We start from the raw sequence: 27,335 nt of genomic DNA on the forward strand, positions 1-27,335 counted from the left end.
ACTATGGCAAGAAAAGGACGACTGAATGAGACACAGTTGAGATACTGCCTTCCCCCCCTCCCCCCCCCCCTCTCTCCCTTAAAAATTTTGGCAAACTTATCTTTTCATTCTTTTCATCGAGGCATCCAAAGTTAATTAAATGCGATCCATTTATAGACATCATAGGTAGGAACAACCCTCTGAAGTTTTGGTGTGATGGGTTTACATGAAAAGTAGCTGTGGTCTATCAAACCGTGGCACTCGGAATAGCATGATGAAACTTTAGAGGCTTGTATTTATATTTAGGTGTGGCTAAATCCTTAATTTTTGCCATGGTGTAATTCTGCATAAAAAGTTGTCTATGTATATTAAAGCAAATGATCAAGTGTTTCCTAGAACTTTTTTTAAAAGCCTAACAAACTTGTCACATTTTCACCTTCATCTGTGACGTAAAGGTGAGTAGCCTCTCTTTAAAAGCCCCTGAAAAGTCAACCACTGAAGATGGGTATATAATCATCAAAGATCATACAGCACCTTCACGCCAAAGTTCATTAGATTTGAAGACACTCGAATGGGAACATATTTTAATGTTGGTCCTTTTGATGTGGAATTACCCTAGTCGGAAACGCTGTGTTTTACCACCTGGCACTTACAGTACTGTTCTTGTTACGTCTCGTTCAACGAAGGATATGGCCCCGCAGACATGCGAGCTCAAATTCAGCACCACAGTTGTACAATCGCTCAGTGTCACAGCAACATCCCTGTCTCCTCCTCCAGCTGTGCAACAAGCCACCAAACTTTCACCTGATGTGGCGAAGACACCTGCTACACAACTGGCAGGCCGGAAAGGACAGAAGGAATACTCGCACACAGACTTTGTAGGTCCCTCTGGCAACAAACATCTGAGTCTTCCTCTGCCAGCCAGAAAGGTTCCAAGAAGTCAAACAAAGGCAAATGGTCTTCTCCTTTGCCAACTTGGAGATCCCCTCCGATGGTGTCGCTGCGTGATACCCCCACCCAGCCGACCTTCATGTAGTCGGTCTGGACCACCAACCAGTTTTTCTACACTGGACTCCACAGACCGACAGAAGGAGAATGCTGATGCCACTGGAGACCTCATGGAACAGTATCCTCCAGCCTCTGCGCACTGTAGCAGTGAGTCTTCGAAGGCTGGCACTCGGCAGCCGCCGATGTGAGACCCCTTCATTTTTTCCCTTCCCCCCTCCCTTTTCTCATTATGACTCTTACCCAGTGGGACGTTTATAGTATTCAGTCCAACAAAGAGGACTTACGGCTGCTCCTAGAATCACAGTGATCACTTATTCTCTGTCTCCAGGAAACAAAATTGTGTCCTCATTACTGCTTTGGGCTCTCACATTTCTTCCCGGTCCGCTTCAACCTCCCCCCCCCCCCCCCCCCCCCCCCCCCACCCCTGCCGAGGACGGCATTCCCTCTCATGGAAGAGTCACACTGCTCATCCGGGGTGATGTTCTTAGTCAACCTATCTCCTTGACTACCTGCTTCAAGCTGCTGCAGTCCACATTTTTCCTCCTCACTTGACCTTTTCCATTTGTACCGTTTGCATCCCTCCATCATACATTGTCACCAGGGCAGACTTTCTCCAGTTGTGTCGTCACATTCTTTGGGATAGCAGCTGCATTTAATTTACTAGTCCTTTTAACAGTTTCACTGCCTCTTCTGTCGTGTGGGTCAACCTCCGATGGCAGTCTGGGACCAAGGCCCATTCCCCAATTTCCAGCCTGACAATAGCAGATGATGTCAGAGTGGACCCTACTGCTATTTATAACACTTTGGGCCACCATTTTGTAGAGATTTTGAGCTCCACCCACTATCACCCTGCCTTTCTCCATTGGAAGTCAGTGGAGGAGGCTCGGGCGACACCCTTCTCTTCTCAGAATCGCGAGTGCTTCAACGCCACTTTTACCATCAGGAGAGCTAGATCATTCTCTCACTTCATCTTGATCCTCAACCTCGGGGCTGGACGATGTTTACATTCAGATGTTGCAGAACCTGTTTCTTGTGGGCAAGCATTTTCTTCTTCATACATACAATCACATCTGGGCAGAGGGCACATTTCCCAGACGCTGGCGTGAAGCCACTGTCGTATTCATACCTAAGGACAAACACCTTCCTTCTAGTTATTGCCTCATTTCTCTCACCAGCTGTGTTTGCAAGGTGATGGAATGTATGATTCGTGCCGGGCTGGTGGATTTTGAGCGTGCCGTTTTGCCGCTGACCATCTCGTCATTCGTCAACCCATAACATGAATGGTTTTCTGCGGAAATACCAGACTATGGTCATGTTTTTCAATTTGGAGAAAGACTATGACACCTGCTGGAGGACTGGTATCCTCCATTCTCTCTGTATGTAAGGCTTCTGTGGCAGCATGCCACGTTTCTTTCAGGAATTTTTAAAAGACCGAGTTTTAAAGGTACTGTGGGTTCTGCCTTATCGGACACCTTTATCCAGGGAAACGGTGTGGCTTAGGGTTCATCCTGAGCGTCGTCACCTTTGCTATCGCCGTTAAATCTATCATGCTGTGTCTCCTGCCAGGCATCTGCGGCTTCCATTTCATTGACGATTTTGAGATCTATTGCAGTTTTCCATGGACTTGTCTCCTTGAGCGGCATCTTACGCAATGTCTTGATCGTCTTTACTTGTGGAGCGTCGACAATGGCTTTTGCTTTTCCACTGACAAAACCATTTGTATGAATTTCTGATGGCATAATTGGTTTCTTCCACAGTCTTTACATCTTGGGCCTGTAGCTCTTCCGCTTGTTGAAAGTACAAACTTCCTTGGGCTCATGATAGATAGGAAACTTTTTTGGTCCTCCCATATGTTTTACCTGCCCCCCCCCCCCCCCTCTCACCCCCCAGGTGGTTCCGCATGGGCCAAAACTGCACGCAGCTTCTGCAGCTATCTGTAATGGATTGGGCTTGCTGATCTGAAGCCATTTGGTTCCCACTAATGTGGAGGCCCTGCCCGTTGGATCTGGTCTCACTGATCTGCCTGCTGGCTGGATCAGTTTGTGTGTGGCATAATACAGCAGATTTTCATGGTTTATTCATGGACACTACTGCGGTGCTCCTCAGCATGCAAGAGGCCATGGGCGATCAATTTCAGGAACGGCGACTGTTTCGCCTGAAGTATGCTGTACAGTGTGGCATGTTATAGACATTTTATTTGTTCTAGTACATTTCGGCACTTCAAAAGTAGTTTGTGCACTATTTACTTGAATATTTCTGGAAAGAAAAATCACACAACACCTGCCAAATAATTGGTATAACACAGTGGGTAATAACGGACAATAATGACCATAGTAGAATGAACATTTTGCTGGCTATAGTGTTTTGCACAATTCTTCCCTGCCTTACACACTTCTTTCAAGAGGCTGACTTTTTTCTGAGGTTATATCTGAAGTCAATGAAGGTATTTTAAATTGGTCTTGTGACTCCAAGGAAATGCGTATTTTTGTCACCAGATATGTTTCGTTTTATTGAAATAAAATAACATTAATGACCTTAATGAAACACACATGCCATTTGGCTTGCTTTCTCCATCTAAAAACAGTTCATTACAAAAGATGTTGATATTAGTACTTAAGACATTTGCTCACATCAGGAAATGCCATTTGCTTGCAAGTTTTTAAAGATATTATCTTGTTTCCACAGTTGTTTCTTGTACTGTAGCTACAAAGACATTATCAACTTACATCTTCACTTAGCCTTGAGATCTCAAAATTTGTGAGGGAAAAACTCTAAAACTTGTATGGAAATCAGGGAAATACCCGGGAATTTCACTTGGAGAAACTCGTGGCAACCCTGAAAAATCTTCTTTTATAGCATTTGTAGAGATATCTATAGTTTTTGACGATGTTAACTGAAATACACTGTCTTCAATTCTGAAGGTAACAGGAATAAAAGAGAGTGAAAGGTTATATACAACTTGTAAGGACACCATACTACAGTTACAAGAGTTGAAAGACATACGCAAGCAGTAACTGAGAACAGAATGAGACCTGGTGGTAGCTGATTCCTGATGTTTGTACACTAAGCAAGCAGTAAAGGATAGTAGGCAGAAAACTGGGTATAGTTAATTCAAGCCCAGGGAGAAGTAATAAACTGCTGAGGTTTGCTTATGGTGTAATACTGTCAGATAGCAGATAGCCTGTTAACCAGGAACAGAATGGATATTGTCATTTGGAAAGAGAGAGAGAGAGAGAGAGAGAGAGAGAGAGAGAGAGAGAGAGAGAGAGAGAGAGAGATGAACATCACAAAAGGAAAATGGGAATAATGGAATGTAGTCAAATTAAATCTTGCGATGCAGTTACAAAATGAGGGGTTGAAAGTAGTAGATGAGTTTTATTATTTAGGCATTAAAATAAGTCATAATGGTCACATAGAGGGGTAATAAAATGAAGCTGCCAATAGCAAGAAATACGTTTCTTAAAAAGAGAAATTTGTTAACATAGAATGTAAATTTGATTGTTTGGGAGTGTTTTCCAAAGCTATTTGTCTAGAATGTAACCTTGTACAGAAATATAACATGATTGATAAAAAGTGCTGTCAAGAAGAGAATAGCAGCATTTGCAATGTGGTGCAGCTGAAGAATCCTAACTAGAGGACCGCACGTACACATGATCACAGACTTCATCCAAATTGGTGGTGTTTGCAGCTCTTACCTAGAAACGAAAGTGGCAGAAGTGGGAGCTCCATTGGCCAAGTATTCAGCAAAAATGGCATGTTTTGCATGGGTCGGGTGAGGCATGAACCATTAATATTAGCGTTGTTTCTGGGCAGCAGTTGACACAGTGGAAAGAGTTGTTGTTGTTGTTGTTGTTGTTGTTGTCTTCAGTCCAGAGACTGGTTTGATGCAGCTCTCCATGCTACTCTACCCTGTGCAAGCCTCTTCATTTCCAAATAACTACTGCAACCTACATCCTTCCAAACCTGCTTAGCTTATTCATCTCCTGGTCTCCCTCTACAATTTTTTCCCTCCACACTTCTCTCCAATACTAAATTGGTAATCCCTTGATGCTTCAGAACATGTCCCACCAACTGATCCCTTCTTCTAGCAAGTTGTGCCACAAATTCCTCTTCTCCCCAATTTTATTCAGTACCTCCTCATTAGTTATGTGACCTACGCACCTAACCTTCAGCATTTTTCTGTTGCACCAAATTTCGAAAGCTTCTATTCTCTTCTTGTCTAAACTGTTTACCATCCATATTTCACTTCCGTCCATGGATACACTCCATACAAATACTTTTAGGAAAGACTTCCTGACACTTAATTTTATACTCAATGTTAGCAAATTTGTCTTCTTCAGAAACACTTTCCTTGCCATTGCCAGTCTACATTTTATATCCTCTCTACTTCGAACATCCCCACCCCCCCATCCACTACTGCCTTCACTGTTTCATCTCTCTTCTGCTGTATTTCTTTCCCCTCTTGTCAATCTTTACCTAATGCTCTCTCTGAAACTCTCTACAGCCTCCGGTTCTTTCAGTTTATCCAAGTCCCATCTCCTTAAATTCCTACATTTTTGCAGTTTCTTCAGTTGTACAGTTGTAATACACAGTTCATAACCAAAAAATTGTCAGAATCCACAACTGCTCCTGGAAATGTTTTACAATTTTTAAATCTGGTTCTTAAATCTGTCTTACCATTATATAATCTATTTGAGACCTTCCAGGCCTCTTCCATGTATATAACCTTCTTTCATGATTCTTAAACCAAGTGGTAGACTCTATGATAAAGTCATGCTCTGTGAAAAATTTTACCAGGTGGCTTCCCCTTGCATTCCTAATCCCCAGTCCATATTCACCTACCACCTTCCCGTTTCTTCCTTTTCCTACAGTCGAATTCCAGTCCCCCATGACTATTACATTTTTGTCTCCCTTCACTGCCTGAATAATTTCTTTTATCGCATCATACATTTATTTTATCTCTTCATCATCTGCAGAGCTAGTTGGCATATAAACTTGTACTACTGTGGTAGGTGTACACTTCAGGTCTATCTTGGCCACAATAATGCGTTCACTATGCTGTTCATAGTAGCTTACCCGCACTCCTATTTTTTTATTCATTATTAAACCTACTCCAGATTACCCCTTTTTATTTTGTATTTATAACCCTGTATTCACCTGACCAGAAGTCTTGTTCCTCCTGTCAACAAACTTCACTAATTCCCATTATACCTAATTTTAACCTATGCATTTACCTTTTTAAATTTTCTAACCTACCTGCCCGATTAAGTGATCTGACATTCTACACTCCGATCCATAGAACGCCAGTTTTGTTTCTCCTGATAATGACAGCCTCCTGAGTAGTCTCTGCCCGGAGATCCGAATAGGGGACTATTTTAACTCCAGAATATTTTACCCAAGAGGACGCCATCATCATTTAACCATACAGTAAAGCTGCATGCCCTCGGGGAAAAATTACAGCTGTAGCTTTCCCTTGATTTCAGCCGTTCGCAGTACCAGCACGGAAAGGCCGTTTTGGTTAATGTTACAAGTTCAGATCAGTCAATCATCCAGACTGTTGCCCCTGCAACTACTGAAAAGGCCGCTGCTTCTCTTCAGGAACCACACATTTTGTGCCCTCTATCAGCAATAGTATCTAAAATGACTTTTTCCTCCCCCCCCATGAAAAATGGTCCTTGCCGTTGGTGGGGAGGCTTGCATGCCTCAACGATACAGATAGCCATACTGTAGGTGCAACCACAACGGAGGGGTATCTGTTGAGAGGCCAGACAAACGTGTGGTTCCTGAAGAGGGGCAGCAGCCTTTTCAGTAGTTGAAGGGGCAACAGTCTGGATGATTGACTGATCTGGCCTTGTAACACTAACCAAAATGGCCTTGCTGTTCTGGTACTGCAAACGGCTGAAAGCAAGGGGAAACTACAGCCATAATTTTTCCCGAGGGCATGCAGCTTTACTGTATGATTAAATGATGATGGCATCCTCTTGGGTAAAATATTCCGGAGGTAAAATAGTCCCCCATTCGGATCTCCGGGCGGGGACTACTCAAGAGGACGTCGTTATCAGGAGAAAGAAAACTGGTGTTGTGCGGATCGGGGCATGGAATGTCAGATCCCTTAATCGGGCAGATAGGTTAGAAAATTTAAAAAGGGAAATGCATAGGTTGAAGTTAGATATAGTGGGAATTAGTGAAGTTCGCTGGCAGGAGGAACAAGACTTTTGATCAGGTGAATACAGGGTTATAAACACAAAATCAAATAGGGGTAATGCAGGAGTAGGTTTAATAATGAATAAAAAAATAGGAGTGCGGGTAAGCTACTACAAACAGCAAAGTGAATGCATTATTGTGGCCAAGATAGAGACGAAGCCCACGCCTACTACAGTAGTACAAGTTTATATGCCAACTAGCTCTGCAGATGACGAAGACATTGATGAAATGTATGATGGAGATAAAAGAAATTATTCAGGTAGTGAAGGGAGACGAAAATTTAATAGTGATGGGTGGCTGGAATTCGAGAGTAGGAAAAGGGAGAGAAAGAAACATAGTAGGTGAATATGGATTGGGGCTAAGAAATGAAAGGGGAAGCCGCCTGGTAGAATTTTGTGCAGACCATAACTTAATCATAGCTAACACTTGGTTCAAGAATCATGAAAGAAGGTTGTATACATGGAAGAATCCTGGAGATACTAAAAGGCATCAGATAGATTCTACAATGGTGAAACAGAGATTTTGGAACCAGGTTTTAAATTGTAAGACATTTCCAGGTGCAGATGTGGGCTCTGACCACAATCTATAAGTTATGAACTGTAGATTAAAACTGAAGAAACTGCAAAAAGGTGGGAATTTAAGGAGATGGGACCTGGATAAACTGAAAGAACCTGAGGTTGTACAGAGTTTCAGGGAGACCATAAGGGAACAATTGACAAGAATGGGTGAAAGAATTACAGTAGAAGAAGAATGGGTAGCTTTGAGGGATGAAATAGTGAAGGCAGCAGAGGATCAAATAGGTAAAAAGACGAGGGCTAGTAGAAACCCTTGGGTAACAGAAGAAATATTGAATTTAATTGATGAAGGAGAAAATATAAAAATGCAGTAAATGAAGCAGGCAAAAAGGAATACAAACATCTCAAAAGTGATATCGACAGGAAGTGCAAAATGGCTAAGCAGGGATGGCTAGAGGACAAATGTAAGGATACAGAGGCTTATCTCACAAGGGGTAAGATAGATACTGCCTACAGGAAAATTAAAGAGACCTTTGGAGAAAAGAGAACCACTTGTATGAATATCAAGAGCTCAGATGGAAACCCAGTCCTAAGCAAAGAAGGGAAAGCAGAAAGGTGGAAGGAGTATTAAAGGGTCTATACAAGGGCGATGTGCTTGAGGACAATATTATGGAAATGGAAGAGGATGTAGATGAAGATGAAATGGGAGATATGATACTGCGTGAAGAGTTTGACAGAGCACGGAAAGACCTGTGTCGAAACAAGGCCCCCCGGAGTAGGCAACATTCCAATCGAACTACTGACAGCCTTGGGAGAGCCAGTTCTGACAAAACTCTACCGTCTGGTGAGCAAGATGTATGAGACAGGCGAAATACCCTGAGACTTAAAGAAGAATATAATAATTCCAATCCCAGAGAAAGCAGGTGTTGACAGATGTGAAAATTACCAAACTAGCAGTTTAATAAGTCACAGCTGCAAAATACTAACGCGAATTCTTTATAGACGAATGGAAAAACTGGTAGAAGCCGACCTCGGGGAAGATCAGTTTGGATTCCGTAGACATGATGGAACACGTGAGGCAGTACTGACCTTACGACTTATCTTAGAAAAAAGATTAAGGAAAGGCAAACCTACGTTTCTAGCATTTGTAGACTTACAGAAAGCTTTTGACAATGTTGACTGGTATACTCTCTTTCAATTTCTGAAGGTGGCAGGGGTAAAATACAGGGAGCGAAAGGCAATTTACAATTTGCACAGAAAACAGATGGCAGTTATAAGAGTCGAGGGACATGAAAGGGAAGCAGTGGTTGGGAAGGGAATGAGAAAGGGTTGTAGCCTATCCCCGATGTTATTCAATCTGTATATTGAGCAAGCAATAAAGGAAACAAAAAAAAAGTTTGGAGTAGGTATTAAAATCCATGGAGAAGAAATAAAAACTTTGAGGTTCGCTGATGACATTGTAATTCTGTCAGAGACAGCAAAGGATGTGGAAGAGCAGTTGAATGGAATGGACAGTGTGTTGAAAGGAGGATATAAGATGAACATCAACAAAAGCAAGCTGAGGGTAATGGAATGTAGTTGAATTAAGTCAGGTGATGCTGAGGGAATTAGATTAGGAAATAAGACACTTAAAGTAGTAAAGGAATTTTGCTGTTTGGGGAGCAAAATAACTGATGATGGTCGAAGTAGAGAGGATATAAAATGTACACTGGCAATGGCAAAGAAAGTGTTTCTGAAGAAGAAACATTTGTTAACATCGAGTATAGATTTAAATGTCAGGAAGTTGTTTATTAAAGTATTTGTATGGAGTGTAGCCATGTATGGAAGTGAAACGTGGACAATAAATAGTTTAGACAAGAATAGAATAGAAGCTTTCGAAATGTGGTGCTACAGAAGAATGCTGAAGGTTAGATGGGTATATCACATAACTAATGAGGAGGTATTGAATAGAATTGGGGAGAAGAGGAGCTTGTGGCACAACTTGACTAGAAGAAGGGATCGGTTGGTAGGACATGTTCTGAGACATCGAGGGATCACCAATTTACTATTGGAAGGCAGCGTGGAGGGTAAAAATCGTAGAGGGAGACCAGGAGGTGAATACACTAAGCAGATTCGGAAGTACAGGGTTATTACAAATGATTGAAGTGATTTCACAGCTCTACAATAATTTTATTATTTGAGATATTTTCACAATGCTTTACACACACATACAAAAACTCAAAAAGTTTTTTTAGGCATTCAAAATGTTCGATATGTGCCCCTTTAGTGATTCGGCAGACATCGAGCCGATAATCAAGTTTCTCCCACACTCGCCGCAGCATGTCCCCATCAATGAGTTCGAAAGCATCATTGATGCGAGCTCGCAGTTCTGGCACGTTTCTTAGTAGAGGAGGTTTAAACACTGAGTCTTTCACATAACCCCACAGAAAGAAATTGCATGGGGTTAAGTCGGGAGAGCGTGGAGGCCATGACATGAATTGCTGATCATGATCTCCACCACAACCGATCCATCGGTTTTCCAATCTCCTGTTTAAGAAATGCCGAACATTATGATGGAAGTGCAGTGGAGCACCATCCTGTTGAAAGATGAAGTCGGCGCTGTCGGTCTCCAGTTGTGGCATGAGCCAATTTTCCAGCATGTCCAGATACATGTGGCCTGTAACGTTCTTTTTGCAGAAGAAAAAGGGGCCGTAAACTTTAATCCGTGAGATTGCACAAAACACGTAAACTTTTGGTGAATTGCGAATTTGCTGCATGAATGCGTGAGGATTCTCTACCGCCCAGATTTGCACATTGTGTCTATTCACTTCACCATTAAGAAAAAATGTTGCTTCATCACTGAAAACAAGTTTCGCACTGAACGCATCCTCTTCCATGAGCTGTTGCAACCGCGCCGAAAATTCAAAGCGTTTGACTTTGTCATCGGGTGTCAGGGCTTGTAGCAATTGTAAACGGTAAGGCTTCTGCTTTAGCCTTTTCCGTAAGATTTTCCAAACCGTCAGCTGTGGTACGTTTAGCTCCCTGCTGGCTTTATTCGTCGACTTCCGCGGGCTACGCGTGAAACTTGCCCACACACGTTCAACCGTTTCTTCGCTCATTGCAGGCCGACCCGTTGATTTCCCCTTACAGAGGCATCCAGAAGCTTTAAACTGCGCATACCATCGTCGAATGGAGTTAGCAGTTGGTGGATCTTTGTTGAACTTCGTCTTGAAGTGTCGTTGCACTGTTATGACTGACTGATGCGAGTGCATTTCAAGCACGACATACGCTTTCTCGGCTCCTGTCGCCATTTTGTCCCACTGCGCTCTCGAGCGCTCTGGCGGCAGAAACCTGAAGTGCGGCTTCAGCTGAACAAAACTTTATTAGTTTTTCTACGTATCTGTAGTGTGCCGTGACCATATGTCAATGAATGGAGCTACAGTGAATTTATGAAATCGCTTCAATCATTTGTAATAGCCCTGTATGTAGGCTGCAGTAGGTACTGGGAGATGAAGAAGCTTGCACAGGATAGAGTAGCATGCAGAGCTGCATCAAACCAGTCTCAGGACTGAAGACCACAACAACAACAACGACTGTTTTAGCATCTAACTACAACAGTCATTATAGACACTATTGCTTATACTAATGCCGTATGTAATTCTTTTACTTGTTTCTCTTTTGCGTTACATTACGTATTAAAGTTGAGTATTCATCTGGAAGTAAAATCTTACACATTTTCAGATTTTAAAAGGGCAATTAAAATTTGCCAAAACTAATCGTCGATGTACAAACCATTGCAATATTGGCAATTACTTCAATATTTATAATAATCATTTACTGTGTTAGTATAATATAATCGTATAGATAAATAAAAATCTATTCACCAAGTGGCGGCAGGGGAACACACACAAAAGGGTTGAACCCATACAAGCCTTCAGAGCCAGTGACACTCTTTCTTGTGGCAGAAGAGTAGAAAGGGGAGAAAGAGCGGTGAAGTAAAAGGACTGGAGAGGTTTAGGGAAAGGGGTACAGTTTGGAAAAGTCACCCAGTACCTTGGGTTAGGGGAGACTTGCCAGATGGGATGAGAAGGAAAGACATTGTTGGAGACTGCCAACTGTTTAAGCAAGTGTTCAGTGTCACGTTTTACATATGCAAGCTTCTGGAGTCAGTGGCTCCTTCTTCCAGAAGAAGGGTTGAAGGAGAAGGAAGAGAGGTGATGGAAAAGGACTGGAGAGGTTTATGAAAAGAGGTACAGCTGGAAGAAGTCACCTAGAACCGCAGGTCAGGGGAGACTTGCCAGACGGAATGAGAAGGAAAGACTGACTGTTGGGAACTGTGACATCTGTTGCAGTCCCGAACATTCAGACTTTCCTCCTCATCCCATCCAGCAAGTCTTACAAATTTATTTGCAATCCTAAATTTTCTTTTCTCTCTCCTTTCATGAAAAATTTATAAATGCAATATACTGAGCATTAGTTTGGTTCACTTGCAAAGTAACTTAAAAATTGAAAATAAAAACAGCTTCCGCTTGGGTATCCAGCCCACAACCCTTGGATTACCATTCTGTACTTCCCTTCCCCCCCCCCCCCCCTCCCCCAGCCCCACCCCCCACCCCTCCATGAACCGTGGACCTTGCCACTGATGGGCAAGGCCCATAAACTGTAAACATTGTATAGTAATAATCCGAGATTATGATATTGTTTGTGAGGTGTATTTAGAAATCGTTGTATAATCTTGTAGACAGTACGAGTAGGAGTAAGTGTACAACAATATTTGACATCATGTCAGACATGTATGTTAATAATGTTCATTTATTCCAGTTTTCAATAAAATATGTGCTGAAAACCTGTGAACATTAAGAATTGCTTTCATGATATAAGGCATTAAGAATTAATTTCATAACATATCCATTATGTAGAATATGTGCAGTAGTGTTTAGGACTGTTCACAAAGGCTGTCAGTACAACCTATCCCAGGAATATATTCCAATATACACTCAAGTTAAAATAAGCGTTGTAAGTGTTTAAAGTTCTGACCATAGCATAATGGTGAGATATGAAGACATATTTGTTAATTACTGATAATAGCCCATATCTGGGCTTAATTCTCTGAAGCTCAGAATGTTATGATCCATGAGGAAGCCACATGTGTAAACAATTTCAAGATGTTAAAATGGCTAGATGTATTTGGGACATGGCACCTAGCCTTATAATCACAGTACACGCTGAGTAACAAAAGTCATATTATAGCGATACACACATATACAGGTAATAGTAGTATCACATACATAAGGTATAAATGGACAGTGCATTTGCAGAGCTGTCATTTGTACTCAGGTGGTACATGTGAGAAGTTTTCTAGCACGATTATGGCTGCATAATGAGAATTAGCAGACCTCGAATTCAGACACATGGGACATTCCACTTCAAAAATCATGATGGAATTCAATATTCTAAGATCCACAGTGTCAAGAATGTGCTGAGCATACCAAATTTCAGGCATTACCCCCACCACAGACAGCACAGTGGCCGGCGGCCTTAACTTAACGACCGAGAGGAGCAGTGTTTGCATGGAGTTGTCAGTGCTGACAGACAAGCAACGCTGCATGAAATAATTGCAGAAATAAATGTCGGACGTTTGGCGAATGTAGACATTAGGTCAGTGATGCAACATTTAGTGTCAGTGGGCTATGGCAGCAGACTATTGATGCCAGTGCCTTTGCTAACAGCATGACATTGCCTACAGTGCCTCTCGTGGGTTCTTGACCATATCCATTGGACACTAGGTGACTGGAAAAACGTGGCCTGGTCACACGATCCCTATTTCAGTTGGATCTGATAGTAGGGTTCAAGTGTGGTCCAGACTCAACAAAGCCATGAACACAAGGTACTATGCAAGCTGGTGGTGGCTCCATAAAGATGTGGGCTGTGTTGACATGGAATGAATTGTGCCCTCTGGTCCAACTGAACCGATCATTGACTGACTGGAAATGGTTGTTAGGTACTAGGAAACATTCGCAGCCATTCATGCAGAAATTTGGCTACACATATCCCCGGATATGAATCACATCAAACATTTGTGGGACATAATCGAGATCTGTTCGTGCACAAAATCCTACATTTTCGCAATTATGGATGGCTGTAGAGGCAGCATGGTTTAATATTTCTGCAGGGGACACGTAATGACTTGTTGAGTCCATGGTATGTCAAGTTGCTTCACTAAACCTGGCAAAAGGAGGTCTAACATGATGTTAGGAGGTATCCCATGACTTTTTGTCACCTCACTGTATGTACAAGTTACTGGTACAAAGAATAAGCTTCTGAAATGTGTAGGTTGAAATATATAAATGTAGCCTAAGAGAAACATAAAACTTTATACCAGTATTTCAAATTACTCTTCAGTACATAGTCAATATTTAAAACAACATGAAAAGTGCATAGCTACCTTGAGATGTAGGTTATAATTAGAAGATATAGAGGGTGGGGCAAGTAAAAGTGGCCCAGAGAACAGAGCTCCAGAGACAGTACAAAGAAACACAGCAAAGGAAAGAAAATACAGTTTTAACCTAACTATAGCAGATGTTGAAAGTTACCACCATTCATCTGTTGGCCCTGGTCAACAAGTTGCTGAAGGCGAATTGAAGCTGGACACCTGGAATTGCTGCAGTTTCATCCAAATTGTTCTACTGCAGTTCTTGAAGACTATGTGAAAATTGTGTAAATGTGCTCCCAGATTCAGCTGACTGTATGGGCAGTTGCTCCATAATGTTGTAAGTAACTTTAGGTCTTTTCCACCTGCATTAATGCATCCACAAACGGTATCCAATAGTCCGGGCCACTTTCTTTGCCCCACCCTGTAGAATCAATTGATACATCACTCAAGTTGTGGGTGTAAGGTGTAACATGAAATGTATAATACCTAGCTCAAATACTTGATGGTGATTATTATTAGAACATATTGTGGAGTATCTGGTATACGGCTCAAAGTCTAAGTTAAAATAACATGAGAAGTAGCTGATAAATTCTCTAGGTCTAGGTTACAGTTAGAATGTATGAAGAGAATATTACTAATTCCATCAGATTTAGATGACACTGACTTTGTAGCAGTTTGTAAAAAATGCTGTAAAAGTTACTTTGACTGAATTGTATTTGGTCAGTTAATACCATATTCGGATACCTTTTACTGCTGCTGTAAATCTCTCTCTCTTCTAATAAGTCAATTTTTTTCCTTTCAGGGCATTATGGAAGACTTTAATGTTGTGTTGGACATTCATGATACTATGTTTTCTAGTTTTCAAGTGTAGCCCAGATACAGTTTTATTTTCAGTGCTCGTATGTTATGAATGTAATTCTTAATACCTTATGTTAGGTAAGCAATTCTTAATGTTCACAGGTTTTCATCACATATTTTATTGTAAACTATAATACATTAACATCAATAACGTATGTGTCTGACATGATATCAAATATTCTTGTATACTTTTTGATATGTTCTTCCTATAATCTACCAGATTATACAGTGATGTCTAAATACTCCTTACGAACAGTATTGTAATCTCACATTATTATTATATAGCATTTATGGTTTACCAAAACATCATCTACCAGAATTTACAATTATGCTACCTAGTGCTCTGAATGTGCAGTTCTCTTACATAATGACATAAACATTTTATAATTTGTGTAGAAATATTTTAATTTTGTGAAATATATATATATATATATATATACACACACACACACACACACACACACTCCTGGAAATTGAAATAAGAACACCGTGAATTCATTGTCCCAGGAAGGGGAAACTTTATTGACACATTCCTGGGGTCAGATACATCACATGATCACACTGACAGAACCACAGGCACATAGACACAGGCAACAGAGCATGCACAATGTCAGCACTAGTACAGTGTATATCCACCTTTCGCAGCAATGCAGGCTGCTATTCTCCCATGGAGACGATCGTAGAGATGCTGGATGTAGTCCTGTGGAACGGCTTGCCATGCCATTTCCACCTGGCGCCTCAGTTGGACCAGCGTTCGTGCTGGACGTGCAGACCGCGTGAGACGACGCTTCATCCAGTCCCAAACATGCTCAGTGGGGGACAGATCCGGAGATCTTGCTGGCCAGGGTAGTTGACTTACACCTTCTAGAGCATGTTGGGTGGCACGGGATACATGCGGACGTGCATTGTCCTGTTGGAACAGCAAGTTCCCTTGCCGGTCTAGGAATGGTAGAACGATGGGTTCGATGACGGTTTGGATGTACCGTGCACTATTCAGTGTCCCCTCGACGATCACCAGTGGTGTACGGCCAGTGTAGGAGATCGCTCCCCACACCATGATGCCGGGTGTTGGCCCTGTGTGCCTCGGTCGTATGCAGTCCTGATTGTGGCGCTCACCTGCACGGCGCCAAACACGCATACGACCATCATTGGCACCAAGGCAGAAGCGACTCTCATCGCTGAAGACGACACGTCTCCATTCGTCCCTCCATTCACGCCTGTCGCGACACCACTGGAGGCGGACTGCACGATGTTGGGGCGTGAGCGGAAGACGGCCTAACGGTGTGCGGGACCGTAGCCCAGCTTCATGGAGACGGTTGCGAATGGTCCTCGCCGATACCCCAGGAGCAACAGTGTCCCTAATTTGCTGGGAAGTGGCGGTGCGGTCCCCTACGGCACTGCGTAGGATCCTACGGTCTTGGCGTGCATCCGTGCGTCGCTGCGGTCCGGTCCCAGGTCGACGGGCACGTGCACCTTCCGCCGACCACTGGCGACAACATCGATGTACTGTGGAGACCTCACGCCCCACGTGTTGAGCAATTTGGCGGTACGTCCACCCGGCCTCCCGCATGCCCACTATACGCCCTCGCTCAAAGTCCGTCAACTGCACATACGGTTCACGTCCACGCTGTCGCGGCATGCTACCAGTGTTAAAGACTGCGATGGAGCTCCGTATGCCACGGCAAACTGGCTGACACTGACGGCAGCGGTGCACAGATGCTGCGCAGCTAGCGCCATTCGACGGCCAACACCGCGGTTCCTGGTGTGTCCGCTGTGCCGTGCGTGTGATCATTGCTTGTACAGCCCTCTCGCAGTGTCCGGAGCAAGTATGGTGGGTCTGACACACCGGTGTCAATGTGTTCTTTTTTCCATTTCCAGGAGTGTATATATATATATATATATCATACAGCAGATTTTTATGGTATTTGCACACCTATGCGTGTTACTTTCTATAAGAAAAATTAGTAGTGTAAATTTGTTTTCCACCTAGTGGCAGACTCGGGCACATTGTGAATTGTGATGTATTCGTCTCATTACATAAAGATGCTAATAATTTGTTTAGAGTACAGGAGACATGTCAAAATATGGTTAATACAGCTTTACTGAATAAAAATACATTTGATGCTCAAGCCGGTAAACAATTTGACTATCACTTTGATTTACATTTGACATTTGGCATAAACTGTCTAATAACTGGAACTGGTTGGCACTGTAGATAACTTGTAGGCAACTGTGGAACTGAAGATCTGGGAAAAGGTGACAAGTAATAGGCAAAAGGTTAAAACTTCAGAAATCACATTCCAAATTCCAGTTAGCAATCAATTTGATTTGTTACCTGAAATAAGAGTAAAGCCTCAACCAGTTTTTGAGCAAAGTAAAGTGCAGACTCATGGAAGCAACTTTAAGGCTAGATTGGTAGATAAGTCGGGTAGAAAGAATAAAGGGTCCTGCTGCTCTGTAGCAGTCCCAGGAGGAGTGTAGACCAAAACCCAAAGAAATAGCTAGGTGTAGAATAGCTTTGTGAAACTTAGTGCCAAGCTTAACCACGTGACAGACAACATAGGACCTTGTGCAGGGATTTTGATGGAAAGGATCAGGTCTTACAGTAGGAGGAGCAGGAAACAGCCTGACTAGCATGTTAGGGTATAATATTAAAAGTGACCTTGAGGAAATAGTAGAAGCAACAGCACACACTCATGTTGGGTTTGTGGAGGTTTTTCAGTACCATGACCAGTTCTGGATTAAAGTGGCTGTTATCCATCCATACAAAGAGCTGAGGGGATTGCTTTTGACTTAGTCTCATATACGTTCCATATCTGTTACTGCAATTAGGTGATGGTGATACACAAATTATGGCCTATACCTGCATAGTAGGAGGAGGGAAAGATAGCTTAGGAACTTAAACTTTCTGCAGCATGGTTCAGAAATGCATAATACAAAATCCCTGTTATTACTGGAGTGAAAAGGGCACATTTTTTAGATTAGTACTCAGGTTACAGACAGTACTGAAAGAAATTAGAGCAAAAGAGGTCCACAATATATGTAATAGTTCCCAGAAAAATAAAATTGTTTCATCAGAACTTTAGGAAATTGAAAAATAAGGTAGACGGCTTCTTGTATGCGTAGAAGATGTGGAAGATTCTGGAGTGGTAGATGTTCTGTGCCTGTCGGAAACACATGTAACCACAGAGTATAGAGAAGTTAAATATAAGAAGTTACAGGCTTGCATCATTTTCATATAGAGCTAACTTGAAAAAATGGAGGAGTTGCAAGACATGCTCAAGTTGGACACAAACTCAGAAATATTGAAATAAACATGGCCATGAAGTTTTTCATGATGGATTCCTTGCATAAAAAGTTTCTCATTTCATTTGCTGCATCAAACTTCATGAGGTTCAAAGTGGTCTGACACCACATCTGAACTACTGCAACGAGTAGAATTTTACGCAAGGCAAGTCATGCTATCGCCAAGGAGAGGATACTTTGTATGAGGTATGAACTTGATGCCAACACTCGCTCCTCTAAAAGCTGCCATCTATTTCTGTCTGCAGTTCACTCACCATAGGACTGACAGTTGGTAGACATAACTTTGGCTGCGCATTGAGCTAATTGGAACAAGGCAACTGCAAAATGGACAGATAAATTTGGGCGCCTTAACCATGAACGAGGAACTGCTGGACCCAAAGGCATTCACTGCGCTGTCATCAACTTTTCCAACAAGGAACTTGACAAAGCCACCCTCTCAGTTCTTGGTAAAGGGCTGAACTTTGCTCCAACTCCACAAAAGTCATCAGTGGCTGAGATTATCAGTGGAGTAAAACAATCAGTTTGGCATCTTCCTAAGGAAGTGGCAGATGAGGTGAGGCTTGCTACCATCTGGATTTTAGCAACAGCCAAGCCCTCTAAGCCCATTTTTAAGCAGAGCAGAAAAACAAAGACTGAAATCATTTGAGAAGAAAGGCAAGGGGAAGCTACAGTTATCCTCAATGCTATGGATTATCATAAGAAAATGGGTTTATTACTGGAAGATAGTGCATACCAAATTCTCAGGCGGGTTTCCATATTGGCACTTTGCAAGAAGACAGGGAGCTGCTTAAGAATTCTGGCTTCTCTGATGAATTTGTGAAGATTTAAGACCAAGAGCACTGAGACCACCCAGGCTTTATGGTTTGCTTAAAATACCCAAAGACAGTGTCCCATTAAGGCCAATTATTAAGTGCTATTGGATCTCCTACATACAAGCTGGCAAAGTATCTGACTAAACTATTTACACCTAGAGTCGGTCGCTGTAGACATCATACTAAAAACTGACAAATGTTTGTTGACATCACAAAGCAGATGAGGATAGGCCCGAAGGAAGTCACTGTTAGCCTCGATCTGGTGTCCCTGTTTTCAAAGGTACCAGTGGAAGACACATTAAAACTGTTGGCCATTCATTTCTCCCAGAAAATTTTAAAATTATTTCGGTACACTTTGACAGCCACATACTGCTTGTACGTTGGAAATTATTATGAAATGACTGATGAAACAGCCATGGGTTTGTAACTGTCACCAGCCGTAGCTAACTTTTTTGTGGAAGATTTTGAAGAATGAGCATTGAATAGTGCTCTGTTCTGGCCATCTTGCTTTTTCAGATATGTTGATGATACATTTTTAATCTGACTGCATGGCAGTGAAGTGTTGCAACAGTTCGTTGATCATTTGAATGGTATACATCCTAAATGAGGTGTACAATATAGGTGTAGAAATACAGGAAGTTACCATTCTTAGATGTGTTGGTCAAATGGAAATCAGTTGGAAATCATGCGGCTCAGAAGAGAGTTATGCTGAACATTTAGTACACAAAGCCAGAGCTGTTTTGGATATGCACCATCTTTTTTCTGAGATTAAACATCTGAAGACGGCGTTTGAAAGGGTAGTTATTCCGTCCATAACATTAGATCAATGCTGTTGAGCAAACCAAGATGCGACACCATTGCAAACAAGCCAAGGAGACCAACACATAACGTGGCTTCCATTCTGCGGTGCAACAACTGGCAAGATAGGTAGAGTCTAAAAAGGCAAGGAAACAGACCAGTCTTCAGGCCACCCAGAAAAATTAAAGAAATCTTGTAACCTGTTAAAGATAATCTTGGCCTAAGAGTGCCAGGAATTTATAACATTCCTTGCGAATGTGGCAAGAGTTATGTGGGGCAGTCCATATGGACGCTTGCCAGTTGTTGCATCGAAAATCAGCGTCTGACAGGCATTTGGATAAATTAGTGGTGGCAGAGCACAGCCTGTTAAATGAGCACAAGATTTTGTTTGAACAAACGAGAATAGTTGCTTACGCTTTGAGCTATTGGTACTCTATGATCAGCGAATCTGTTGAAATTGGACTTTGTGAAAGCATCTTCAATAGAGAACTGGCTATGCATTTAGCAATGCATGGAAGTATTCACTTATCAAGGGAAAGACACAGAAGGATACTTCTCACAGTTCACTGCTTGATGTGATGGATGCAACGCAACGCTAGATGGAGAGCGCAAGCAAAACTGATGGATATAGAGGGCGCCATCTTTGTAAGTGCCATCATGACACAATGCCGTCATTCAGATGCTATTCTGTGGGTATTAAAGAGGAAACTATTGAGTCTTCTACCATAGGAATCAAGGAAGAGGATGATGTTTGGTGGCCGGTATCCTCATTCTACAACACAATTGCACACATGTATTAACAGGGTGCTTTATTTACATAAACAGGAAGCTACTTATCTTTAAGGGAATCCATGTGTTGTGGTACAAGCTCTTGTGTAATAGTCCTCTTTAGCCTCATTCCTGGTGAAGTAAAAGTCCCGCAATGTACACTAATCTGGTTGCAATGTACTGACAGATGCCAACTTGGAGTGCGACTTAGTGCACCCGTGACTGAGCTAGTTACTGAGAGACTGAGACTCTCTGGCCGGTGGCAGCAATGTAAATACTTGCAGAGAGGACGACAGTGGTGTGTTGCTTGCAAGAATGTCTTTGGCCTCTCTCCTGAGGGTGCCCTTGATCCAGCCCTACTATCGATCTTCTTGCTACATCTTTGCCGACCAGTGTGCTGGTGACAGCTTATGTCGGCACATTCCTCTCCGCCAAAATGCTGCCCCGTTGTCACATAGGGAGGATGTGAACGACAAGATTGATTGGTTGGTTTGGGGAAGGAGACCAGACAGCGAGGTCATCGGTCTCATCGGATTAGGGAAGGACGGGGAAGGAAGTCGGCCGTGCCCTTTCAAAGGAACCATCCTGGCATTTGCCTGGAGCGATATAGGGAAATCACGGAAAACCTAAATCGGGATGGCCGGACACGGGATTGAACTGTCGTCCTCCTGAATGCGAGTCCAGTGTCTAACCACTGCGCCACGCCGCTCGGTGAACGACAAGAGGGAGTGAGTCCAGACTCTGGGTGTAGAGATTGGCTGGGAGCTGTGGCTATGGAGGACGGCGTACACCTGAGGAACCGTGCCAGTTCATGACTGTCAGTTTTAGTCCCTGAAGAAGATGATGGTGGATATCATCAAAAGCTCAGAATTTTATCCGAATTTCACGCGACAAGTGAACTGAATAATTTTCATGATTGGAATAGTTTTTCTGTGGATTGTGAGTTGTTACTGCATAATACTTCTCTGGTAATTGTAACAGTCTATAAATCCCCTCTAGGAAACATTCAAGTGTTTATAAGAAATCGACGGGGACTGTTAGAAAAGTATCCAACTTTTAGTCTTGGGGGGGGGGGGGGGGGTCACTCTTAGGTGAAGCATTGGATACCTAATCATCCTCAGAGTGGTTCCCTGGGATGCCACACACTTCCCCAAGTGTTGCCGCCATTTTGGAAGCATGCTGAAAAAGATTCTTTTGGAATGGAGCTTAGCTGGGCTGTTGTTACTGCCATAATGTCCTCTCTTGTCTCAAATCACGCTGCTTTCAATGGCGTCTTGAGTTTGGGGAACAGCCAGAAGTCGCAGGGGACCATATTAGGAGAGCAAGGAGCCTGTTGAAGCACAGTCAAAAAGTCTAAATGAAGTGCAAAGAGTGCCCTGGAGCATTGTTGTCGTGGAGGCATCAATCTCCTGTTGGCCGCCATTCTGGTCTCTTGTGCTGCACAGCATCTCATAGGCGATGGACAACATCCCTGTTAGTACTCTTTGGTGATTGTTGGCCCTGTGGTGCATGCTTATGGTGTACCACACTAGGGGAGTCAGAGAAAGCAGTCAGCATCACTTTGATGATGGTGTGCACTTTGCTTGCCTTCCTTGGTCTTGGTGATGAGGAATGTTTCCACCGTGGCAACTGGGATTCGGTTTCCGTGTCGTACCTGTACATGCAGGATTGTTCACAGTGATTATGGTGTTCACAAAGTCGGGGCCACTGTTTGTCCTCTGAGACTTCAACAGGAAGTTGCTTTTGTTCTGCTGTCAGCATTTTTGGCATGAACTTCACCGACACACTCCTCATGGCCAAATCTTCACTCACAATGGAATGTGCCAAAAAAGTGCTGATGCCCACCTCTTCTGCAATTTCTCTGATAGTCGTATGCAGTCTTGCATCACCATAGCTTTCACATTGACAATGAATGACCTTGTCATTTTGGTATATTGATGACTGACCAGAGTATGGCTTGTTCTCATCCGATATGCGGCCATCTTTAAATGGGTTGTACCACTCCTTAATCTGTCTGATGCCCATAGCGTCTTCAGTGAAAGCCATCTGAATCTTTCGATTGGTTTCCACTTGGTAGTTTCTGGTAAAATTTGATGCACTAGTACTGCAGTGAAAAACCGGACACGAGCACTACACACTACTTCACTCAACTGCTGCTTGCCAGCAACTGACTCTATCAATAGACAGGAAGGCTCAAGGTCAGCTCATGCAAGTGTGCAAAGATTGGATACTTTCCTAACAGACCTCATACGTGCATTATTAAGTTACCTGTTAGGCAAGAAGAAACAGTTAGTAATTTGTGGAGATTCCACTGTATTTAGTAAAAAATATGTAGAGGATAAGTGAACGGGAATTATTATTTGTATGTTTCAGTCTGATTTCGGTAGTCATTCTGGCTGTGGATAAGTAAGGGAACTAAAATCTCATGCAAGAGGAAGAGGGAAATTTTATGTAAAGGCAGAATAAGACAATATCAGTTATTATTTGCATACTGCAGAAATTACTGTAATATGTTAGGGATAGTTATTGGAATGTCAAGAAGCTGTCAGGAAGCATGCAGGTTCTGACAGAAATTAATAATGCAGATAATCAGATTAAAACTATATGGAATATTGTCTAATGGAAGCTAAGACAACCAGTCAGTATAAAGGATACCATAACAATAAAACTAAATGACAATGTTGTGGCTGTTTATTCACAAGTTGTGAGTACTTTTAACAGTCATATACTAAATGTAGCAGCAAAAATGGTGTAAAATGGTTCAGTTGAAGAAGCAAGAGAATATATTAAAACTGTCTAACCACAAAATATTATGCTACTAGAAGCAGCACCAATATCCTTCATTGAAATTAGCAGAATTATAGAAACTCTAAAAAACAGAAGTTCATGTAGTGTTGATGGAATTTCAAACAGAACTTTGAAAAGTTATTTTAACTTAACCTGGAACAAGCAATGTCCTTAGTGATGTACGTAATGCATCACTGGCATAGGCAATTTTTCCAAACAGATTAAAATATGCAATTGTTATTCCTCTTAGGAAGAAAGCTGACAAGAAAGAGTTAAATAATTGTTGTCCAATTTTGAAAAGGATAGATGGCCACTCACGATATAGTGGAAATGTTGAGTCACAGGCAGACACAACACAAAGACTGCTAAACAAGTAAGCTTTCGGCCAGAAGGCCTTCTTCTGAAGTAGACAATACACGTCCACATTCACGCAAACACAACTCGCACACACCAGACTCAGTCTGGCCTTGGCAACCAGAGACAGTGGCCATATGTGTGTGAGTTGTGTTTGCCTGAGTGTGGGTGTGTGTTGGCTACTTCAGAAGAAGGCTTTTTTGCCGAAAGCTTAGTTGTTTAGCAGCCATTTTATTGCGTCTGTCTGCGACTCAACGTTTTCACTATGCGGTGAGTAACAATCTATCCTTTTCATAATATTGTCATTGTTCCATCATAGATTTTTCCATTGTTTAATTTCCTTTGAGACAACTTTTTCCAAAATATTCAAAAAATATTTGCTTCGAAAGTAGTCTCATATTTACGTAGAAACAATTTACGTAGTATATAACAGTTAGGTTTCTAGAAGGGTTACTCTACTGAGGCTGCTATTTATATATTCACTCAACAAATATTACTAGCCTTAAATAATGAAATGTTTCCAGCTAATATTTTCTGTGATCTTTCTAAGGTGTTTGTGTAGATCATGTGACAGTCGTCAAAAACTCATGTCTCAAGAAATTAATGGCTTTACACACAACAGGTTAGAACCATAGTTAACAAAAAGAATGGAAAAAGTTGTGTTGAATAATTCAAGCAATGTTGGGAGGATGGAAAATTTAAGTGATGACTGGAAAGAGATCGCTAAGGGAGCTCCACAGGGTTCAAAATTGGGTCCACTCCTATTCATTTTATATATGAATGACCTTCCACTGAACATTCAACAAGCGGAATTGGTATGTTTTGTGGGCAATAGTAATAATCCCATTCGAGAGAGAGCCACAGAAGAGATTGTTAATGATGATTTTCAATAATTATGATAAAGATAAATAAGTGGTAGTCTGCAAATGGTCTCACTCTTCATTTTAGAAAAAAAAAGCATACCATATTCAGTTCTGCATAACAAATAGTCATTCCGACAATTGATGTATCACATGAGCTGGAATCAGTAGATAAGATAGAAGGCTCCAAATTTTTAGATGTATGTATTGATGTAAACTTGAACTGAAAGAGGAATGTTACTCAGCTTCTCAATCAGGAAATTTCAGCTACTTTTGCTCTTTGTATAATTGTTATGCTTGGAAATAGATGAAGTAACCTCCTGACATATTTTGCATGCTTCCACTCAAGAATGTCTTATGGAAAAATTTTCTGAGTAACTCACCTGTTAAATAGGATGTACTGATGGTACAAAAGTGAGCAGTAAGAATAGGATGTGATGTTTACCCACAGTTGTCATGTCGTAAAGGGTTTAGGCATTCTAACTGCACTATCGCAATATGTATATTTGCTAAGGCAATTTTCCATAAATTACCCATCACAAATCGAGAACAGTGATGTCCATACCCACAAAAATAGAGGAAAAAATTAACTTATTACAGCTGTCAGTGGTGCAGAAAGAAACAAAAATTCTTTATAATGCATTCAGTAACATAAAATATACGACAGGAAGCAAAGCAAATTGTAAACCTAACTTAAAACAGGTTTGTTGGCTTAGGCACAGCCTGGGGAATGTTTCCAGAATGAAATTTTCACTCTGCAGCAGTGTGTGCGATGATATGAAACTTCCTGGCAGATTAAAACTGTGTGCCAGATCAAGACTCGAACTTGGCACACAGTTTTAATCTGCCAGGACGTTTCATATCAGGGCACACTCCACAGCAGAGTGAAAATTTCATTCTGTGTTCATTAATGTTGACGCTAATCATGTATAGGCTACATACCTAATGAACTTTCTCATTCCACATCATTTTGATAAAAGAATCATTCAGATGTTCTATAGGACATGTAACTAATGAATTAATGAGAACTGGGCTAGCATCAGTGTTCAGTCACTTTAATGGTTCACATGGCACATGAATGTCATCCTGAGAAATGTGTGATGGATGCATGAAGTAGTTCCAGATTTCAGCACTCTCTGTGGTAGACTTACCTTTTGGCAGACGAATGGCCTATTTGAATATCTTGTGCGCGGGCCCGAAGTAGTTTCTGATATGAGTGCCATCTAGGAGGCGACTGATTGTACTATGTGTGAGGATTCCACACTGTTACCGCCTGTTCTAAGATGCCCTCTGAAAATAGTGCTGTGTACCATTGCTGGTGGAGACACAGCAGATATAATGAAGCACATCTTGGTTGTATGCATTCTGAGCACGACAGGAATGTTAATTGTTTTGTCTTCACTTCTTCATTGCTGGCAAGTGGTGTCACATGATTCAGGCAAATGGGTTCAGTTCACAGCAACTCAGGAAATAAATATAGGTTCTGTCTGTAACTCAGCACTTCAAGTGTGTGGTGTTTACAACTTCGATCAGGTAGTCTGTGATGTATCATCATTTCATCACTATAATTACCTCTGTGTTAGCATATTAGAATAACACTAATCAGCAAACCAAATTGACTGAAGTATCCATAGATTTCATGGCTAATTTAACTCGTTGTTGCTGCCATATGTCGAATGCGCAATTTAAGTGACTACATGCTGACACTTGACCACTTCTCACCAGTTCCGCAGTTCTTCAGTTTTACAGTTGCCTATAAGTTACCTACAGTGCTGACCAGTTCCAGTTGTCAGGCAGTTTATGCTGAGTGTTGAACAGAAGTCAAAGTGATAGTCAAATTGTTCACCTATTTAAAGATTGGACTTATTCTTATTACAACATGTTAATATTTTAGATTTTGGTAACAAGAAATTTGATCTGTAGGGTAAGACTGTCACAGACTGAATTGGTTTTTATGATTATTCCTGAACTTTCCCCCCATCTTTTGATGATGATGGTGATGGTGGTGGTGGTGGTGATGATGATGATGATTGTGTGAAAGTCATCCAATTGGACGTCACTTTGACAATTTGCGCATCCTTAACGTACCCCACTTTCACAGCAGCGGTAAAGGGGACCCACAGTTTAAAGTGGAATGAGAGCCAAGTGTCATTGGCAATTCCTGACATTGTTGAGAGATGAAGACAGGCTAGTTAAAAAAGACAATCTTGTGATTATCGGTGCTCCAGTGAACGAGCCAAAGTGCACTTCAATGTGCCATCTCCAGTATCTGGTGCACAGTATCGTAGCATAGAGAAATTTGGAAAAAAGTCCCTACTGATAGGACTGATGGTATTCATGAAAACACCTTTGAAATTGTAAGAGTTGTACAAAGGAATATGCATAATGTACAAATGTGTAAGTGGAATAACCCAGATTGTTTCTGTACACTGGGCACAACTACTTTGCATGTCTGCAATGTGATTTTGTAAATGTCTCTATGGCAATGTGTCTTCTTAGCTCTGTAGACAGCTTTTGTTTTTGCCTACATCTGTTTGCACACCACAGTTGAAAGTTGTTTAAAGTGCTGCCAGGTTTCAGAGATTTCTTTAAGTTGACTCGACTGCAGAAGTGTCTTAGTAGTAAATAATAAATGTATTAAAACTTGATGCATGATGTGGCCCTTTCGCACACA

General features: G+C 41.8%; 1 protein-coding gene across 1 annotated transcript in view; it reads left to right on the plus strand.

Annotated features, from left to right (window-relative positions):
• The window catches only part of LOC126456616 (protein IWS1 homolog), a 119,106-nt gene that overhangs the window by 14,752 nt on the left and 77,019 nt on the right, over positions 1 to 27,335 (plus strand). The window lies entirely within an intron of this gene.

The sequence above is a fragment of the Schistocerca serialis genome, chromosome 2 (genome assembly GCF_023864345.2).
Source record: "Schistocerca serialis cubense isolate TAMUIC-IGC-003099 chromosome 2, iqSchSeri2.2, whole genome shotgun sequence".
Classification (NCBI taxonomy): Eukaryota; Metazoa; Arthropoda; class Insecta; order Orthoptera; family Acrididae; genus Schistocerca; species Schistocerca serialis.